This window comes from Alligator sinensis, unplaced genomic scaffold (assembly GCF_000455745.1).
Source record: "Alligator sinensis unplaced genomic scaffold, ASM45574v1 scaffold457_1, whole genome shotgun sequence".
In the NCBI taxonomy this organism is placed as follows: Eukaryota; Metazoa; Chordata; order Crocodylia; family Alligatoridae; genus Alligator; species Alligator sinensis.
In genome coordinates this window covers 219,038-241,225 of record NW_005842840.1, presented here as the reverse complement: position 1 = coordinate 241,225, position 22,188 = coordinate 219,038, and the positions used below count along the sequence as shown (strand labels likewise).

General features: G+C 42.2%; 1 protein-coding gene and 1 pseudogene across 6 annotated transcripts in view; both read left to right on the top strand.

Annotated features, from left to right (window-relative positions):
• The window catches only part of RERE (arginine-glutamic acid dipeptide repeats), a 327,292-nt gene that overhangs the window by 86,073 nt on the left and 219,031 nt on the right, over positions 1-22,188 (top strand). For 5 of the 6 annotated variants that reach the window (XR_003091768.1, XM_014525590.2, XM_025191599.1 and 2 more), the window contains exon 1: positions 9-247. The exons of the other annotated variant lie outside the window; for it this stretch is intronic. The gene's annotated coding sequence lies outside the window, so the exon portion shown is untranslated. Of the gene's footprint in view, positions 1-8; positions 248-22,188 lie in introns of those variants that run through there. 6 annotated transcript variants of the gene reach the window in all.
• LOC112547972 lies at positions 8,847-9,003 on the top strand (annotated as a pseudogene).

Here is a 22,188-nt window from a genome sequence, read left to right as displayed (position 1 = left end):
ACCGCGGCCCCGCCCGCGGGGCACCCGGCCCGCCCCGCTGCCAGCCCAGCCCAGCCCAGCCCAGCCGAGGGGGCCTCCTTTTGTTCACCCAGTGCCTCTCCGCCTCCTCCCCCCGCTCCCTCCGCTCCTCCATGGGCTGCGGCGGTGCCAGCCGCCCGCTCCTGCCGAAGAAACGCTCGGGCCGCCGGGGTCAGGCCGGAGCAGCTGCCGGGACCGCGGGGGAGGCGGCGGCGCCCGGCCGCGCTGGGTGAGTGAGTGCGGGGCTGGGGGGCAGGGGCGCAGTCACCACTAACCCCCCCCCATCCAACCTGTACCCAGAATGAAAGCGTAGGGCTGCTTCATCAAATCCCAACAGCAACAAAAACACCCCACCTGGACAGAGGAAACATTTGCCCTTGTATGCCTTTTATTTATCCCCCCCTTCCTCCTCCTCCCTCTGCTAGTCCACATTTTTCAGAGAAAGTTGGCTGCGCTGGGTGGGTGATGCGATAGTTTGTGTTGGCCCGAGGCAGGAGTCCAGAGCGCGTCCAGGTCACAGCCGCCCTCTCCAAAGAGCGCACTTAGCTTTGCACGCTTGAAATCTTCCCCCCCCACCTCCAAGTTGCGGAGCAGAGCACGCGTTTTAATGAGAAGTGATTTCATGCAAACCGGGTTAGGACTGGAGCTGGGTTGGTTTTTTTTTTTTTCTTCCCCCCCCTGTTTTGATTGATCGGAAACCAGCCCCCCCTTCACTTCCCTGGCTGAGATGCAGGAGCGTCTTGGAATGCCTTTTAAGTCCTCCTAATTGGGCGCAGCGCTGGGCGCAAGTTGTTTTTATAACGTTGACTCAAATCTCATTCTCGGATGAAGTGACAGGAGACCTGCTCGACCACTTTCTGTTTCCTGAGAGAGAAACCAGCTCTGCTTCTGTTTTCCAATCGGTTTTAAACCTCTCTTTGAGTACATGTGGCATTGCACTGCATGGGGCATTGTGCGACTGGATAGGCTCCTTTCAACCATCTGGGATTTATTTATTTATTTATTTTAATTGTATGTGAATGCAAATAGCAGTTGACAAGGAGCCTTTATTTATTTATTTATTTATTTATTTATTTATTTTTAACTTCAACTTGATTCTGGTGTTTAAACCTTGACTGAAAAGTTGAGAAATCTGGTGGTCTTAATACCTAATCCGTGGAGCCTAAACGCTCTACATCCTAGCAGCGCATTTCTTCTGGGAACTCCAAGTTAAAGTAAACAGGATTTAAAACCCTACAGACAGAGGCACACTATTCCAATGTAAAGCCATTAATCTGTAGGCAATTAGTTCCAGACTTGCAACCAACTCTGCATTTTTGTCAGATTTCTGTTCTTTAAAGGCACTTGCCTTTCTGAATAGTTATATTGCCTAGTAAACTATCACAAGGCAGACATTTTAGATGCTTTACAGCAAGTTAAGAATTGTGTGGGAGCAACATTTAAAAGCTTTTTATTTGTACAGTATGTGTTTTTTCCCAACCCTGTAATTTAGTAGTGTTTAAACTATTTTGTAAGGATCTCTGGGAGCAGCGAAAGGTGGTTTTGAGTCCAGAGCACTTGAGTGCTTATTGTACTCTGGCAGGCTGGGTGCTTGGCAGGCTGTTCTTGAGATGTTATTTGATCTGGCTGCACGATAGAATTGACTAGGATTACACCATTTTTTTTCCCTGTGGCTGTTGAAAGTGATGCATCAGCGAGTGCTGTTCGGTAGCATATTTTAAGACTTAAACTGCATGTATTCACTTTAAGCAGGTTTCCAGAGAGAGACAGTTCAGCATTTGTCTTGTTTTGCGGTTAGGATTTATGAATTGAGGCAAGGGCTGACGTAATCCATCCTACCACTTCCTTTGTGTGTATTTTATAGTTGGTCGTGCTTTTTGTTTTACTTTAAATAGCTGTGACTTTCTCAAATACTTGCGGATCTCTTTTGTGCTGTTGCCTTCTGTATAACCAGTCGGCTTGTTCCTGAATTATGCATCTTTGAAGGAACGGTTCCTTCAACTTGTCAGTAAGGTTCAGTGAATTGCTTGTACGTTATGTAGACTAGCTTTTTATTTTAATTAATGTGACTCTGTGTACAGCTGTTATGTCAGAATGCATTGACTTCCTTTTGCAGTGCAGTGTATCATGTACTGGAGGTTATGGGGAATTGCTTGGTGGATCTTCTAACCCCCTCCTTGCTCATTTTTATTCATGTGTCGGGACAAGACAGGCTTTTGTTTGCTGGTATCAGTAGCTAATAGCTCATTTGTGAGAGACCTTTTGTTTTGGTTTGGGTGGGGGAGAAGGAAAGAAAACAAGAAGCCATTTATTAATAGACTTTTCATAAACCTGCCTGTTTTGGGGTCAGAGGGTTATGCTAGCTATTGTGTTGCTTAAGAGTAGCCAGAAGGAACCATCCATTTTGTAATGCCATAGGAGGTCATTGGTTTTGTACTGTGAATGAATTACTACTGTAGCAGATATTCTGCATTATTTACACATGTATGACCCGGAGGATTTTTAGAGACGGAGAGCAGACCTACCTTTGGAGTGCAGAAACAGAACGCCAGACTCTTTTGCCCCTGGAGTACTTGTCTTCCTGGTTCTGACGACGTTTTTATATTCAGTGGGTCAGATCTTCAGCTGAGGTAAATGGGCATCACTCCACGAAACCCTGGTGTTATGTCAGTATATGCTGTTGATCCAGCTCATCATGGGGATAATATACAAAGTTTGTGCTTGATGTATGGCTAAGCTTTATGAGGAGGGTGATTATTTATTTATTTTTTTTTTTGGAGCTTGCATGTTATGTATGTATACTCTTTTCTGTGCAATTTTTTCCACTCGCCTTGGTGACTTGGTGTCGTAAACTCTTAAGTGAGAGAATACAACAAGGGCTTGAGAATGATCAGTTATGTTTTTGAATATATTGCACATCAGAGATGCGCATTTTTCTTTAATGCATGTCTTGAACCATCTTTAATGGCAGGTCAGTCCCCCGCCCCCCCATACGATAATCTTTGCAGTTGGTGGAATGCACCCTGAATGAGGGGTAGTTGAGATAAGTGCCTATAGGCTGATATGGGGCGGGGGGAACAGTTGGTAAAGCCATAAAAGCAAACGCACATGAAATCTGTTTATACATAAGGCCAATGTGGTGCTCTTATCTGAGACCCAATTAACTGATAGCAGTGGGAAGCGCAGGTGGTAGGAGTGGAGGTGTGATGAGAGCATGATGCACTAATGCTAAAAACAGTGAATATTCCACCACAAAGCAAGGGGTAGATGTTCACTGCAGGAATTAACCAGGGCTCTTCTGTGTTCAAGCTTGGCTCATTAAACTTTGGGGTTTAGTGAGTATGAGGCTTTCACTTGGGCTGCCAACTCTTGAGGGTGCAGGCTAACTCCCTTCTCTACTTATTTGTTCTCCACTGTCTTCCCACAACTCCCTCCTGTGCCTAGAAGGACGGGCAAGTTCTCGCACACTTATTTGAGAAGGAATCAACGTGTTGGCTTATTGCAGAAGAAGTAACCACGAGAGACGCCATGCCTCTGTAGATGTTCAAGACAGGCATGCATAGTTACAGCTGTAGTGAGGACATGGCAGCTGGGGCATAGGTTGGCTTTGTGGCACTTCACAGGATGGCTAGACAGACATGTGGGCGCAGACCCAGGTGCTGATTGCTTGAGTTAACTGTGTCCTAAGAACAGAAAATGCTGAGGCAGTAAAACAGTTTCCTAGCAGATGAAAGGATACCTAACATTAGGAGCATTTTGCATGTTGAGGACAAAACTTAATACAGGGTCAGTGTAAGCCATGCAGCCAGCATTGAAACAAGGTCAGCTCGCACCAGTTTCCAACAAGAACAACAATGTATTAGTATCCAAAACCAGAAAAACTGGGCTGGAATGTTTGATAAATGCTTCATGAAAAACCTCCAGATAACACTTTTTGCCATATGCAAAGCTCCGTTTGCTCCTGACACATGAATTTATCCACCGTTTTTTTTTAATGGATGGTAGCAATAGTGGCCTGAAGGGCACAGCTGGTTTTGAACCCTGACACGTTTACAGCATAGACCTTTCTTATGTGGTAATGTGTTCTTCAGTAAGTGTCAGTTGAAAATATTTCTTGTATGTGGTACCAGTCCATGGATTCAAGATGTTTAAGGTGCAGTCATGCTCTAACATGAGTTGTCAACCAGAGGTGCGTGTAGTCCTGGGGGGTACTTGGGAAGACCCCAGGGGGTACGTTGCAGCTCTTGGCTGTGGTCTTTTAATACTAAAAAACTCCCTATGTCATATCCCTTCCCCTTGGGAAAACCTTCGCTCTCTTCCATTAATTTTTCCTTTCTTTACTATCATTGTGTCAGCCTTTTAAACAGGGTGTTTTTTTTTCTACTTTGTTTTTGAAACACTCAATCTTGCCTGTTTTGAAATGTCTTTCAAGAAAGAAAGCTATTTCAAATGATATCTTTCTTATATTATTGCTAGGGTGCCTGATCTAGGGTTGCATTAAGGTTATACCCATGGTCCAGTGGGATACAAGCATTTTGAATGTTGTAATGTGGTTCTTTGACCACCCTGGACAGGCTTCTTTTCCGCTGAAATTTCCGATAGCCTTGCTAGCATACAGACAACCATCACCCTATTTCTCAACGTGTAGGAAAGATGCCATGTGACTTTTATAATGTGCATCTTAAGAGAAATATTAATTTGGTCGGAGAAACTGTGTGTTAGGATCGTGTTTGGCATAATTGAAACTGTAGCATGAGCAGGCCCTCACTTCTCTTTGCCCTTTGTAGGTCGGGTTCAAAGATTACCATTGCATTCCTTGTGAGAATGATCTCTGCTTTCAAAGAAGGACTAAGGTTGAATTCAGGTAGCAGCACTCTTTCTGCGGTTGAAGGCAGGCCTTTCTGTGTGTGACAGACGTGCATAACGCACATCTTTGATCAGGCGAAAGGGAAATGATCAGTATGGAGAGTCCACTTTTAACAAAGGTGGAAGTATGATGTTACATTTTCACTGAAAAAGCTCACAACAATTAGAATTTGTTCCCAAGTTTGCCTGAGGTAGCAGTTTGAGTTTTGACCTTTGACTGCAAAGCAAGAACAAAGGGTGTTGAAAAATGTGAATGATTAAAACAAGCTGGGCTTCTTTAGGAAACTTTCATGTAGTTCTGCCAACAGAAAAAAACATGGTCATTGCATAAATATTGTGTTACAGGAATAAATAATATTTGATTGTGATGTGTGAATTTTGTTGGTTATAACTACACATTTCTCATCCAACGGTGGGGTTAGTATTCTGGCTTTTCCTACTGTTAGCAAAAGCACAGGGGAAATGAGGGCTGTAAATTTTGCATTAGCAGTGCGACTGCACACTTCCTCAAGGGGGAAGTAACAGTGCAAATTTCAGAGGAATGATTCAGTGCGATTAGGCTCTTCTGTGAAAATGGACATAATTCAGATGCAACAATATAAAGTCATACAGCAAACCTGTAATGTTGTAGTATTAATTCCTAGAAGTTAGATACCTCCCAATTTTCCTGTCTCTTACTTTAGAAATAAGATATAGTCCATTGTGCAAAGCTACAGGCCAGGGGAAAGTAAATTTTCAGAGTTAGGTAGTCCTAGAATAGATAGGTTGCAGCATTTCCATCTATAATGCAGTGATTTAATTTTTTTCCCCCCCTGGTGATACAGATTTTTATTTTCTTGACTAAAATGACCAAAAGTGCCCCTAGTATTGGCATGCTGGTCACCTTGTAATACAGTTAGATGTTTTATGAAAAGACCAGAATCCTTGAAGATATTAAAGTGCAGTTCTGGGTTTTTTGGCTGTTTAGTAAATTGTATATCGTTGCAGCTTCTGGGAGCTTGGATTGTTTACTCTTACAACTTGAGGCAGTAGTTGTTACGGCATTAAATCATTGGTATTCTTTAGTCTTGTTTGGAAGGTCTTGGCCTTTTTTGGTGGGGTGGGAGGAGTGGTATTTTGGCCAATAAATTAAATGACATTGTTCCTTCTCTCCTGCCCAACCCCCACCTCCGTACCACCATTACTCATTTAGCTGGCAAAATGATAGCAGCCAAAGGTTACTGCAGCTGGTAATGAAGTTGTGGCTTTGGATTCTTTTGTTCCTGATTAGATTAGGTGACTGAAACCTCCCTGTTCAGTTGTAGGAAAATTATGTATTTACCTAAAATAGGACCGTGTTACTTCCTTTGACCCTGAGAAAGTTCACAGCCTCTTTGTTGTTGCCAGCTCATTCTTTTTCATAGGTATGTCATTTTGAGGAGAGTAGAAAGTAGGTGTTTTTCCCAAAGCGCGTTAGCCCTGAGAACTTTGTATTTGTGTTTATCCGTGGTGTGAAGATGTCTGGGTTTAGCCACTGACTGATGACTAAGAGTGTCCACGGCAGGTAGTTATGTTACAAGACAGTATGAAAGTGATTGAGCCAAAACGAAAGAGGCTATAAACCTCAAGCAGTAAAAAAAAAAATCCCCATCCTTAAATCTGACATAGTAACAAATCCCTGCAGAATTTACTTTTACAAGCAGTCAAAACATACTGTATTTGCTCCATTTCCTATTGAAATCTAACAAAGGAGCCAAAAATCTGATTTCCCCTTCCTGATAATAAAGCTATTCCTTTGAGATGAGAGCTAGGAATAGATTCTTATACAGCAGTTCCTTCTGATTAATTGAATGCTGTTAGGTAATCTTGTGTGGAAGTCTGAGAGTGTGTGTGTGTGAGTGTGTGTGTGTGCACACATGCATGCATGTGTGTAAGGCCTCTTAACTGCATGTTTTTAATATTAGAATATTGTAATTGGTTTAAACATGGAGTATCCAGCCTCTGTTTATAGTTAAAGACTGATGTAAAGGAGTTAAGAGCAACCCAAGGTTATTAGATCATTCAGAGACTGATTACCCTTTCACAGTATAATAAAGTAATTATGAATAGTGCATGAAAATTGGCTGCAGTCTGTTTCAACTTATTACTGCTGTCTGTCTTTTTAAAAGAAATTGCATTGTCCTCTTTTGCATTGTTTTATAGTTAGCATATTCAGAGCATGCAAGATGTGTGTCACTTGGTTGCATATGCTAAAGACTACTTAAAAATATAAATTCAGCCATTTGATTTGGTTTATTTTTTTGTTTTTGTGAAGCTTCTTGGTTTCTGCTAATATTTCATTCTGAGTCTGTTACCTTTAGAACTACTTACCACAGTTGCTAAGGCCGTCTTTAGTACAGTACATCCTGGTTTAAATAAAGATATCTTTCATGAATGGATATAGTAGGGGAAACTGCAAAATCAGCTGTTGACAAGGAAAATCTACGCAAATACAAACTGAAAAACTGGTGGCATTTGGAAAGGAGAAAGAAAACAGTGTTCTTCCGCGTGTGTAACTTGTATGTGATCCCATACACCATTCTGTTGAGAACATTTTTCTGCGTTTTAGGTTCATGTTCTTTTCTTTTTTTTTTTTAATACAGTTTAAACCTGCATTTGGGAGGCGGGGGAGTGCAAAAATTGTGTCAATTAAATTGTCGGATTTGATGTGGGTGCCACTAAGCTGGTCCAACTCATTGAAGATGCAGGGTAGCTCTTGCACAAGGGTGTTGACTTCATGCTCAGGGCTGAAAATTTGCTCCCTAAATGTGTTAAATGTTAATACATAGTACGTGAGCAAATATTTTTGGTCCTTAAATATGGTGATAACTGATATTAATTGAAAAGATAAAGTATAAAATACAAATTCTAGATGTTTGGGTTTGACTGTGCTCCTGTACCTTTTCTAGAGAATGACAGCAGAGGTGTACAGTTGTACAGAATGACTGTTTTACATTTAAGGGCATGCTGTGCTATCCAGGATGCCAGAGCCGTTACTGTTTCTCACTTTTTGTGTTGCATTCTTTATAAACAGTGACTTTTAAAATAATGCAATCAGCAGAACAGTGCTATGTACACAACTCTGTGGTCATTTTGAATATAGTTAGTGATAGCCTTGGCTGGAGATTAGTCATAATCATTACATGCCAGGCAATTAAAATGCTGAAGCTCTGAAACACTTAGACCATTTATTCTACTTGTAACTGGTGCATTAGCGATAATACACATGAAGGTATTTGTTTACATTTGCAGTTACAAAATGCTGAGGGTCCTTTTACACGCAGACTTCCTCTGGTTTCATAAAACCAAAGCAGTTTTAAACTGAATTTTCAGGGGAGTACTCACCTGATGTAAACAGGGGCTGCATTGTTTTTTTTTTTCCTCTTTTTTTTTTTTCTTCCCCCCCCCCTTAAGGATATCCTCATAGAGTTGCTCTGGCTTAGTTAAAATTGCTGTAAAGAACACCACCAGTTAAACCCTGGCAAGTCAAAAGAGCAAATCAAGCCTGAGTTTACCCTTTTTGTGCTGAAAATGTTAAGTTTAGGAATCGAGACTTGTAGGTCTGCTGATAGAAACTTGTCAAATATACCCTGAAAATAGTTAACGAAATGCAAAACGTTTTGCATTGCAGTCATGGATGTCTTCTTTTGGAGCTCAAGAGAACTCCGCCTAGGCCAGACATGCTTCATAAACACTGGTGTTATTTTCTTCACATTTGACTTGTTAATACAGCAGGTTTTGCATTTGAAATGCACCAATAGCTTATTAAGTTTGTTTTTAGTTTGCTTGCAGGGAGCTTCTGGAGAATATTAACTATTTATCAGCAGTAGAGGAATAATTCATTTAGTGCTGGAGACAGACACGGGGCAGGTGATGGCCAAAAGAAGTTTAACTCAGGATTATCTTGGTTAGGGTATCTTGGTTAAGATACTCTTGGTTAGGGTATCTTTGCACAGTGGCAGTATTGTAGCCTGTGAGGTTGAAGTGAGGCGTGATCATTGCTAGTTGAAAACTTTTTAAAGCCTTCTCAAGGTTTTCTAAAGTATTCGGGTCACATGTAGCCAGTGATTTATTTGCAAGAGAGCTCAAGGTGGTATATTTAGGGAGGGCGGTGGGTGGGGGGGCCAGCAGGGTGCTTTGTTGGTATTCCACATAAAAGTTGGCACCCCTTGGAAATACTTAGTGTCCAAACCCGCATCTTTGGGTTTTTTTGGATGGCCTGGGTTAATTTTTATGCCAGCAGTTGATCATATTCAGCTGATTTGTGCAAAACCCATGCAACCTCTTTAAAATGTTTCTTAGCTTGTTGCTAATAAGTCTATATTTCTATTGAGCTGAGTGCTTGGTATCTGGACCGGCACCTATCATTTTGTTGTGTGTGGTTGCTTGTTACCTCTCCCTCTTACTTGCTGCGGATACTCCCATGCTGTACATCAGAGGTTTCCAAACTTTTTCTTACCCCCTTCCAGATTTACCAGCTGCCCTCTTACCCCTACCAGCATCTATTTTATATTTTAACCCCTTAAATGCCCTTAAACCCCTATAATGAAAATTAAATCTGCCATTACACAATTTCTCCTGCATACCCCCTGAGATGTTTTGCGTACCCCCAGGGGTACGTGTGCCACAGTTTGGGAACCCCTGCTATATATCTCAGTACTTTCTCACCCTCTAAAATCAGCATAGTTCCAAGTTCATTTTGATTCCTAGGGAAGATTGCAATCTAGCATATGCTGAGAATTAGTCAGCCAGTAATAAATCTCAACTGGACCTGTAGATATTATCTCATGGGAGAGGTTACATGACTGTTAGAGAAACGGGCTAATCCAGGCAGAGCCGAGTAGATTTAATTGGGTCCCAATTGCTTGGATAACTGGCACTTGGCTAATTTTGTTCTGTAGCACCTAGAGAGCAGTTCTAAAGACCTGAATTTGCTCTGGATTAGGTTAATGTTGTAGGAGAAAAGTTTGTGATTTGAACAGAATTCTTTGATACTTCTTTTATACTTTTTGTGTTTTGTCATAATGCTTTCACGCAGCAAATGATTGAAGCTTCAGAGAGCTTTGAAGGCACACCTTGTACAAGTGTAAAACAGTCTCTCATGAAACTTAAATGACTGCACAATTGTTGTTATTTGTCCTCTGTTAGGATAAAAAAAATACCATTATCATAATTTATATTTTAGCATAAAAGGACAGAAGAACTATGTTTTGCTGTACAGGAAGACCTGAAGGGAAGGATACTGTGAAACTCAAAAGCTTGTGTCTCTATCCCAGCCATGCAGCTGGTGCAATAAACTAGATCCCACAAGAAATCTTGCCCCTCACTTCACTGCACGTGTATTTGTAAAGTAGATTGTTGGTCCTTGGTTAATTAAAATTATTTATTTTAACATTTTTAGTCCTATTGGCAGTTGTGTAATGTCCATCCAGAGCCTGTGTTTGACTGCTTTTAACATAATTCTCTTTATTTAATAAAAAAAAAAAAAAAAAAAAAAGCATTTTAGAGTGGTTTAGCACATTAATGCTAAAAATACATCCTGCGCGTGGAGCAGGGGCTTCTTGTTGGCGTGGGAACTTCTTTCAGCAGCGTCACTTTTTTTAAGGTACTGATGCGATTTCACTTGTGATACGCAGCTTCAACGTTCCCGCGTTTGCTTGTGCTGGAACATTAGCCTGTATTCATGAAGGCTGAGAGCTTTCCCTCTAATTTATCACTTTAAAAGAACGAGTCTCTAAACTTTTATGATTTTTTTTTTGCACATCTTTATGTGAATTCAGCACTCAGTGAAATGAGATGCAAATAACCCTGGTAGGCAAGGTACCAATCTACAGTTAACTGTTTGCCTCCGTCCTTCCCTGCTTATTAGACTTACAACTGTCTTATACAGAGGCCGTGATTGTACTGGACAGTGTGGTGGTCTTTTGTGGATTTGCACAGTTGCATTAAGTGACTGCACTTGTTTCACTGGTGTCTTAATGATTTGAACTGAACTGATCAAGAGGGATATGGCTTATGGTCCAATCCTGCAAAACATTGCACTCAGCACTTCGTAGGAGCAGGCCTACATACGTTAACCAACTGCATTTCCTGGGCATGTTAGATTTATGTGACCAAACTGCTAGAATAGTGCTCTAATAAGCTCAGTGGAGAGGCTTATAAGCAGAAAGTACATTTAATGCCTAAAGGATGGCCTAAGGGCTGAAGTTGGCTCATGGCATCTTAAAGCACATCCTATAACTGCAGGTTAAGGACAAACTCATTGCTTGGAGCCTTTTTCTGCCTTCTTTCCCACCCACCCCCTCCAAGTCTCATAAATAGAAACTGCCAATTGCGATGTTATTACTTTCAATAAAAAAGTGAATTCAGATTCATATACAAGTTAGTAATAGCCTGTAGCCAGTTAGTAAGTTATTAATACAGACCTCCATATGGCACAGATTGGTAACTAATCATTTGAAACCTGACATAGAGCAGTGTGCACTATAGACTAAAAGCACCCTTAATGCACATATGCTACTGAATGAGCATCTTTTCATAGGCCCAGCTTTTTTGGGTCTAGCCAGGGAACTGACTATTGGCTTGATAGCAGTCATACTCCCTGACAAGCCAGCTGATTTTTTTTTTTTCTCATCCTGGAGATTTCACACATACCTTTTGCAGATTGTCTCATAGCTGCCAGATATGCGACTGAGGCAAGGCTCTGGAAAATAGTCTGGAAGACAGTGGGGTGAGAAATTACTTTGGAGGTCGTTGAGCAGTCTGCCATGTCATGTTCATGCTTGGCTTTGAAACTGGAAGGAGCTTTGAGTGAATGCAAACTTTTGTCATCTTAGTGAACTGTCTGGCAGATGTCTCCTTGGAGGAGTTTTGTCCCAGATTTCCCACTACTGCTGGTGGGAGTGCTAGTGTAGACAAGCTTCAGCTGTTCATATGCTCTTTAAGCTCTATATTGTCTAATCTTATTCAAAGGGGGCTTAGACATTTGAAGACCTTTCCTACAATAGCAGTCTCCTTGTTGCTACCACCAGGGGAGCTGCAGAGATTGAAAATTTTGGAGAAACGGGTAGCAATTAAACAACACTGCCCCATTGTGCTTCCTTGCTGTAGTTTGTCAGGGTGAAATAAGCTGTTCAGTCAGTCACCTTTTTGGCAAGCTCTGTGCTGTTTGTTAAAGCAAGTGTAGATGAGTACAGACACAATGCTTTACAGAAATAACTCCTGCCAGGAAAAAGCTACAGATTAAAGGAACTAGACTTAAAAAAATAAATAAATAAAGCCATTATTGAGTCATAATCAATTTTGTCTAGTATAATTTGTAGTTTCATAACATGTCTCTATTGAGAATTCTCTTTGGAGTATATTGCATTTGGTGGACTAATCTTGAGGCCTTGAAATCCTTAATCTGGAAACACAGGTTCAAACACTGGTGTTAGACATTCTTCTGAAATAGTATTCCGTGTGATTCACACGTATGGAAAGACTGAGATCTTTTTCTGGTCTCTACAGATTTTTACACACGCAACAGCAATTGTATTGGGGTCTGTATGAGGGAATAGGTGCTAGTCCTGGTGTCTGCAGCAAATTCCAGTCTTCTTCCACATGCGTGTGTTTTGCACAGTGCTTTGAGCTGGTTTGTTGCAACCCCTGTTATAAGAAGCACCCTTTCAGTGGTCATGACGTGTTTGTCGTAGTGCAGTGGGAGCCAACCTTTTTGGCACATATGCCACAAATTAAGCCCCATGCCCCCCCAAATCCCCCAGGTGTCACTCAGATCCCTTCCCTTGGCAGATCTGCTCTGCTTTCTACCTCATCTGCCACTATACCTCCCGCTTCCGCCAGTCTGTCGCATGCGAGGCTGCCCGTACCACTTGTAGTATGTGTTGCAGATTGGCCACCCCAGTCATAGTGGATGCTAGTGGCTGATGCTTAATGTTCTTTTTCAGGATCTAATCGACCTCCTTGCTAAGCAACTTGTACAGCAAAATGAATTTAAGCAAGGAAGGTGTAGCCATGCTCAAAAGACAACGCTCTCTGGCTAATCTTTCACAAGCAGTTAGGACAACTGGGGGCAAGATGCTTTGGCTCCGCATATATAGTTGATCTTCCTTCTGCTTCCCTAGCCGTTTGTCAAGATGGGCATCAACACACATTGGGGAGATGTGTGTTAGTCTCCTTGTGCTTCAGGCTTGAGCCAGTGAGAGCTGGAGCAATTTTTAATTGTGCTGCTTTTTGGAATTCACTGGCCATGAGTATCCTGAGCACTTAGACACAGCTGGTGTTCATATATAAAATATATATATACTGTTTCTAAATGTACTTAATCATTGTTAATTTGGTTTGTTTCATTGTGGAATATCACATCCCGAGCCAGGCATGTTTTAGTCAGTGTTGCTAGGGGCAGGAAACTAGGAAGTGTCACTGGATAGTGACAAATCTTGCCGTGCAATGTCTGTGTAGATCTTGTTTAATGCTTAGTGCAAAGAGCCTAGATCACTTAGTGTGGTGTTGACCAGAGATGATTAATCATGTGGCACGTGGCTGATTGGGGAAGGGGCAAGGCAGCACAGTGGCAGGGCAGGGACAGAGTAGAAGGCAGAGCAGCAGATTGGGCAAGGAGTGCAGGGTAGAGAGCCAAAAGCAAAGCAGCAAATCATACAGGATCAGAGTAGCACTTGAGGAGGGTGTAGCTGTGTAGGGCTTAATTTTTGGCTCACCTGCCGAAAAGGTTGGCCCCCAGCAGTGTACATAGTGGAGGAAGGATGGTATTTTTGGGCAAGTCTTAGGGAGGGGAATCTCTGCATTGTTCTATATCTGCCACAAACTGTATGACCTTGGGCAAGTCAAACCTGTCTTGATTTCTGCAGTGCACCTATCTTGACTTTGTGTTGCAAGCATACAACGAACAAAACAAGCAGTATTTCCATACCCTATGTGCTTCAGCTTTTTATAAATTGGGCTCTACACTTCCCCAGGGGCGTGGAGCAGCTTTAATGAATGGATGTTTGCATATGGTTTGAAATCCTAGGTTGGAAGGTGCTGTAGAAATGCAGTGAGTGAATTGTTATGTATGTTCACTGTAGAAAGAACTGATATTTGAGCTATAAATCTTTGACACCTGATAAAGTGCGCGCGCACACTCAGGCAGGCATACATGCACGCACACTCTCCCCAATGTGCTCTTTGAATAACATTCACATTGCCTCATAGCAGAAACTGATTATGTAGTTTGAGCCAAGATCAAAGGTCATGCTTTTGATAGCAAGGTTTTGTTATTTTAAATTCCAAGTATTTATGGTACTATATTCTGTAAACGCAATAAAGGAAGTGAGATGTAATTTAATATATTGCAGTTGTTTGGCATTATGAAATTATGAAGAATATGCGGACCCAGTTTGCTGTAGGCAGCCTGCAGTATGAGCGACGGATCAAGTCTCCATTTCACACATGAATAAGCAGACTTAATCTCATGATTACAACAGTGCTACTGTACTGGGGAAGAGAGGGCTTTGTAGGAGGAAAAAATTCTGACGTCTGCCCTGTCATTAACCAAAATAGGCAGCTCCTCAGAGAAAATGAGACTGATGTAGAAAATTAAAGAGAGATCTTCTCTAGGCATAAGTCTCATTAGGGCTGCAGTGAATGTGAGTGTATTTAAAGAGTGGACAACCGAAAAATAAGGTTTCTTGCTCACTGCTCTTCAATGTCTTCTTTTTCTCCTGGCCTGGGGTTGATTTAAGAAGTGACATTTTTGATGGTGGTGTGGATTTTTCCTGAAGATTTAATAGCGCGGTTATTTGGTTAAAATCTCATAAATATTTCTCTTCATTTCTCAGAGTCCGCTTTGTTCAGTTAGGAGTTCTTAGTTTAATTATAGCAGCATCTGAGTGGACAGCCTTGTTCAGTGAACTGGTCAGAGGGGCAGCTCTGTCGTGTTTTCTCTCCACGAGTAACCCAAGTAGTGCAGAGACCTTTTAATGCAATTGTTTATGTAGCGGAGGGTTGCAGGATGGGATCCTGTGCCTTTCCAGCGAGCTGCAGACAGTCGGAGTTCTCTCAAAATAGTTTGGTCTAGTTTTAGTTCGGATGCTTTAATTAAAGATGCTTGGGAGGTTCTCTGGTTTCTGGAAGGCGCAAGGATGGGACGGCGGGAGCTGAAAATGTTCTGCTATAGAGATTTTGCTTTTTGCATGCACAGAACTATGTGCGTCCATCTAAAGAATTAGGGCTGTTCGGTAAGTAACTTTCAGCTGAAGTCCTATTTACAGGTTTAAAGGAAGGGAAGAAAAAAAAATATATTAGCATTGATTTAGACCAATATTTGTAGTTTTTCCACAGCATTAAGTGTGTCAAAATCAAATATTTGCGGTAGAATTTAAAGCCAAGTCACGTACGGTGGTGGCTATCTAGCCAGTTTGGAAAGAAGTGTGTGAGTGGAGTCCTAGCCAGGGTTATCTTCGAGGTAGTTAGTCACCATCCTTGTGCTTTTTAGCAGACTCAAAATATCTGTTTGTGAATATTAAGTAAAAAGTCATTTCTGATGACTGTAAGTAACTTCACAGACAAACATTGATCTATTATGTCCTAATGACTTTGTTAATAGCATGTAAAATCCGTCTGAGGTTTGCTAGTTCAGGCAGGAATGTATAAATAACACCCTGCTGTTAAATCAGAATAAATGTATTCCTTTTTCTCCCTAATTTTGTTTTTAACTGCTTTATGTAACTCTTCAAATGGGTTTATGGCAGAGAGACTCTGACATTTTATTGAGAGGAAATAATCCTTAACTTTCTCTGATAGCTAAGGTAGTTCGTTTAGTTAATGTTAGTGGCAGTTGTGTAACATGAGATTCCCGTCATGTTTTGACTTTTGCTGCTTTCTTCCCTGTTAGAGTTGAGAGGACAGTGGGCACTTATGTCTGTGTCGATATGCTATAGCATGGGTGTCAAACCTATTTTTCTGTTTTTGCACGTGCTTTGTAAGTGTTTTGGTTCTGAAATTGTAGCCTCCCGAATACAGAAAATCATGGACTAAATATAGACATTGGATTTATGACACATTATAACCTGCCTGACATCTGAGTCCCCAGGTACCTCTCCACTATTTACCTGCTACATTCATCCCCCTTCTCCCCCCCAGCCTCTCTCACCCGCTGGCTCCTCAATTTACATCTTCACATCCCATCCAGGAAGAGCACACGCCAACTGCAGAGGCTTCCTCAGCCTGATGAACGGTTTTTAAACCTGAAAGCTTGCTAAGAAAAACATTTCCAACTATTTAAGTTGGTCTAATAAAAGATACCAGATTCACCCAAAGAACCTTGTCTCCCTATGTCCTTAGACCAACGCGGCTACAACCTACACCCCAGTTAACTTTGTTGCACTTTGACCGAGCACCAAGGTGCCTTGTGCAAGGGCTTAGGCTCCATGGCTGCTGGTACTGGGGTATTTTCTGCTATCACCTTCTTTCTTGGTTCTCCACGCTAATCTTACCACGCAACACTTGCATTGCACAATCTACCTTGGCAGTCCAGTCAGCCGAATTATTCAAGATCAGTGTTAGTCTCCTTGCAGGAGAGGTATGTAACCTTAATTGCTGTCTCACATGGATTGCATATGCTTCCCTGTGTTCCTGGTGACTCTCTTCCTTTTTACACTTTCCTTTATACAGCTGCGCAGCATTTAGAATAGGGGGACACTTTTTGTTGACTTGAAATTACATCAGATCCCCTTCATGATAATAGCTATTGTAAAAACAGCAACCCTTTATAGATTGCTTAGGGTTCTTCTCTCCTGAGTGATGTTTTAAAGGCAGGGGGACAGAGTTGTGTTGTATGAAGATTTCAGAAGGCTTCTTGTTTTCTTTAACTCTTGTCCAGTGTTTGAATTGTTTTCACTGTTCTTATCCATATAGTTCTAACCATTCTTGTAAGACTGGATGGTTCGTTAGGAAGGGTAGTGGTAGATGGTTCTTTAGGGAAGTGGTATTTGCTGGACTTCATATTTTTGAACCCTACGTATGTCAATAGGATGGAGAGACGGATTAAGAACATCACCTTGAACATAACTAGAAGCAGCATAATCTTATGCACTGAGCAAATATGGGACTGGGAGTAGGTGTTGCCTATGTTCTATATGGGGGGGGTCAGCACTGTTTTTGGGCAGTGCCAAAAATACCCACAGCCTCAACTTGTAAGAAGTTGGCCTGCCAGGGGCAGACAGTGGGGGAGCTGCTAGAGGTCTGATATTTGTCGTGCCAGCACAGTCCCAGCCCCTTCCCCAAGGCATGCATGTCAAGCAAAATGCCTTTGTGTGCCACGCTCTGGCACGTGTGCTGGGAGTTGCCTACCCCTGCTCTGTACACAGCTCTACCACTTGCACACTGGATGGCTTTGAACAGATCATTTGTCTAGCCTACACCCTTGTGTTTGTGTAAATGAAATGAAGATCATTCTTACAGGACATTGGGGCCTGCTTCAGTGCATTAGGGATGTGAAAACTTGGAAAAGACAAACTCTCGGATTACTGAGGCATGCGGGTGTGTGCATTCGTCAGTCACGTGATGTGAAAATTAAGATGGAAAAAAAAATGTATCTCGCTTCTTGCCATGGTGATTTTTGAAGATGACCTTCTGAATATCAGCCAATGCAGTGACGTCTTCATGAGCCTGCAGACAGCTCGGTAGCCTCTGTAGCTTCTCACTCACTTGCCCAACAGTGACATTAATGAGACTCGTCAGTTTCACCGTTGGTATTGAGAATCCCTGTGGGGAGCAGAGAAACTGTTGAGGACCTTATTGATTGTATGCTGCTGCTGCCTGGCGGGGCTGGAGTTGGGGAGAGAGACAGACAGACAGACAGAAAGTGGCTGGGGAGGTTGGGGAGGGGAGGTCGGGGGTATTAGAGGGTAGAGAATACTTTCATCTTTCCTCTATGCTTTTGGCTTCCAGGAAGTTTTGCAGAAGAGCCTCTTGCCCTCTCTTGCCAGGAGGCCTTTAGGCAGGTAGAAGAAGCAGACAGCCCCTTATGCCTTCCAGCAGCCAGACAAGAGGAGGAGTTTCTGTACAGAATCTAGGGGGAGCACAGTTTTGAGCATCTCAGCACTGGGCTTTGCATCCAAATACTGCCTAGACCTTACTGCCAGAGTCTTTCACTCTCACCTTTCATAAGAGATGGCTAACAGACCTCCGGTAGACTTCAAGCCCTGATTAGTTTGCTCTTGTTGCCAAAAGGAGCTCTTGGCAGTATTTTATCCTTGCATGTGACTGCCTCTGCAAGAGGCATTCTGTGTGGCACAGGAGCTGGGAAGAAACTAAAGATCCATAGGAGAGAGAAGCTTGACAACTACTCCTCTCCTGTAAGCAGTCTTTGATAATCACCACAAGGGGCAGATAAAACTGGCTGACTGCTTGGAGAATATTTGAAGAGATTTCAAACATCCTTGAGGAATAAATGATTGGAAACATGTGCTTCTAAAAGCTTATCCTCTGCAGACATACAGAATACAGAGCCTGTCATTTTCTGTTATAAGTACGGAGGTAATTTATCAATTTTATGGAAATAGGGGTTTTGTTTTTCTGTTGAAAAGAAATGCACTGCTAACATTTCCACCCCCCCTCCCAGCATCAGAATTGCATTGAAAAAGGATGTACTTATGATTTTATCCAAACTGTCATCGCACGTAGCCCATCTGTCAAACAGACCCTCGACCTGGATTTCAGAATGATGGCATAATATCCAGAGTCAGAGCAGATCAGTACAAAGGTAGAATTTGCAGTGGAAGAGTGCTGATGCATAGGATAATGTAGCCTGTGATTTAGAAACTTTGGCAGATCTGGGCATATTTGATAAAAAGCGTAGTTCAGAAAAAGGAGATCTTCTGCCTTTTTCTTGTGTCAAATCGGATAAATTGCAGTAAGAGTGGGAGAAATAAGGTCAGCACCTGTCATGAGCAACACCTCCATCTCTCCTCTTTCCAGGAAAGATTATCTGTTAACTGTGTGGGAGAGTTGTTCATGGAGTCTGTCCTTGTATTCCCTGTTCTCTCACCAGCCTCTCTGTTCAAGCCCATTTGAGGATGATTAGTAGGGAGTGGTTTGAAGTGAACAAACATGCTTTTAATTGTATGCACTTAGAGAGGGCTTACAGGAGCCACATACTGTAAATATGTAACTCTAATTACTACTTGCGGTCAAATCTCTCTACCAATGTGAGCGTTTCATAGGCTTAAAATGGCAGCGAAGGAAGTAGAAGAGACCACTGACATGGAAGGTATTTGATTCTTGGAGAAATGTATTGAAACAAAAGCTGGAATTCTGTAATCCTGCCTCCTTTCAAAGGCATGCTTTCATCCAGCCAGTTTAGAGCTGTGTTGCATGAGAGTGGCAAGACTTCTCACAGGGTAGAGACTTGTAAGAGCCAGCCTTTAACATTTCATAGCAAATTTGCTCCAGCTGCAGTCTTAAAGATGTTCCATGAGCATCCTTGTATGCTTAACTGATGTCTTCACCACTTAAACCGTACCCGTGACCCTTGTCCTAGGTAGGAGGGGAATGGTATTGTGCACTAGACATTTCACGGGACACTACAGAACTGAAGACTGGCCTGCTTAACAGCTGTATTCTTGTGTTGTGGGACAGGCCAAGCTGAGAACATTTCGTGAGATGTCTTTGATCTGGTGATAAATCAGGCTGGTCAGTGATGTTTTCAAAATGTGGTTTTATTAATATCTCAGTATTTTAATCTGTTCATCTGCTTTCTTTTGAGTCTTTCTAGATGTTTCATAGCTCCAGAACTAAGAGTTCCCTGTAGGAATATATTGTAAGAAGTTGATGACTGTTGGAATATTGTATTACTTGATTTTCCTCCTCTACCTTTTTACAGTAGATTTAAATAATATGTATGCAGATTAGACAGAATCATTACTAATTGATATCTATTTTACTGTTGCTAACCCATTACCCACATGATACTCAATACTGGCCCACATAATTCTATTGATGGGATTTTCTCTTAATCAGATCATCGTTTTAACAGCAAACCTCTCAAAATCACAGTCCGATATGCAAAACCTGGATTTGTTTTCAGTTCACCATCCTGGTGAAACTGCTTAGTAACTTGCTGTGCACTGGAATTAAGCATATATAGAATATGCTTGTAGATAATACATGGCTTTAGAGTCTTCCCCATTTATGGGCATGTAGACATGCTTCCATGGGGATATTCCCCATTACTGAAAAGGATGACTTAAGCTTGCAGCTTGAATGGGTAGAACCGTGTCTTGAGTCTTTATCCAGCTCTGCATTGTGGGTTGCCAGACCAGTATTAACAGTCTGCCTTTTTAGAGCAGATGGACATCTGTCCACAGAGTCTAAAATCCTGTGCTGTTGTAGTATGGTAGAGCCTCTTATCCTTCTTCTGCAATAGATGGCTGAGAGTGCATGGGGATGAGTTCTCCTTCCTGTTATTCTGTAGTTGTCAGTCTCTCCTACCCCTGGGTGTTGGGCTCTTGCTTATTCACCTCTTGTTAGTGATGTGGGAGACACGGGTTTGTCAGTTCTGAGCAAGTCAGGTGTACCACTCGGTCTGGCACGCTTGTGGGTTATGTCAGCCAGTGGGCTATCCTGGCAGCCTGTGCACTGAAGTGTACTCTCCGGCCACAAGCTTCCCATGCTCTCCTGCAGGCTTCCGGTATTATTTCAAAATAAAATTGCTTAAGCATAAGCAAATGACCTCAATCATTGGGCTGGGACCTACCTATTCCTTGCAGGATTGCTTTATAGGCCACCTGCCCAAGAACCAAGGGGAACCTGTCTGCTCCTTTTTCCTTTCAGGTTGCTTCCCTACAGTTATGTTCCACAGATTGAGTGCTTATAAACTGGGTCTGCTCCAAAGACCTGAGGCTGCATCTGATTTGTTGTAAACAGAACTTGGTCTGTCTGTCCTGTGACAAGCATTGAAAACTGTGGACCCAGCTCACTTTTCCCCTCAACTCCCAACTTCTACACTTTTAGCTCAAGGGGGGTAGTTAGCTAGTCTGAAGTCAGGAAGAGGGAAGGCTATATGCATGCCTTATAAACCAACTAAATTGGAGGGCATAAGCTTTTGTAAGCAGCAGCTTACTTGAGTGCATTGAAGGAGAGTGCTTCTTTCTTCTTTAGGGAAACAGGTTGGGTTCATAAAACATTGGAGAACATGGACATGGGGGAAAAAGAGGGTGTTAAGTACTGCAGAAGAGAAATGGGTAAGAGGTGTGTCTGTGTCTTGCTTTCCAGGCTTTCAAAAAAAGTATTTTTTTTTTAATTCAGCCTTTTATTTTTATTGGTGCTGAAGGTCTTTCCTGCATGGGTAGTCAAGGAGTAGGGAAACTTTCATGCCTATGGCTAACTTCCATTTTTGTCTTTTTGCTCACTTGTTCTGATCAGGCTGAACTAAGATCTTTTGAGAGCTGTATTTACTCTGTCCTTTCAAAACTTCCCCTCTCACCCAAGCTAGAACTGCTGGAATTAAGGCAAGTCTTGGTGTTTTTCCATGAACTAAGGTTAAATTGGTAGCTGCAGCCAATTACTTAGTTATGGTAAGGTCATTTGAAACCCATTCTTGAAGAATCTTGCTAATGAATGCAACCTCACTGGAAGGTGGACAACAGCCAGACTTTCCCTTTTTTGCTTCCTGGTAGCTGATGCATGAAGAAAATCCTGGTATTTAAAACACCACATTTCTGAGTGCCACCGCATCTTGTTGCTTTTTCTCTTGATGAGCTTCCTCTACAGCAGTTGTTTTCAACCTTTAGACTCGAGGCACCCCTCAGTAGCCTTGAGGCACCCGTCAGGAAATGCCAGCTCTTAGTTTTCACTTGCTTTCTGACTACTGAAAAATAATAGAGCAAATCTGTTGCAAAAACTCAGAAAGAGCACAGCAGGTCAGAATGTTTTTAGCACTGTGGATTCCTGTTTGAAGGGAATCATGTCTGCACACCTAACAGTGCTAACATTGCATGGCACCCCTTGGTACGCTTGAAAGGATCTCGAGGCACCCCAGAGTGCCGTGGCATCCTGGTTGGAAATCGCTGCTCTAGAGGAATATTCCCAAGCTCTTCAAAGTAAAGGCTTTGCCATGCTCACCTAAATGCTTCCTGGGGTGCAGATTCTTCTATTGCTGTAGAAGAGAGGCCATGGCTATGCTCTTAATTTGTCCATTAGCATCCTCGTTAATTCCTGGGCATCTCCCAGTAGGCAAACAGTTCTTACTCCCTTTCTTTAAGTGATCATATACACGTTCCCTGCACA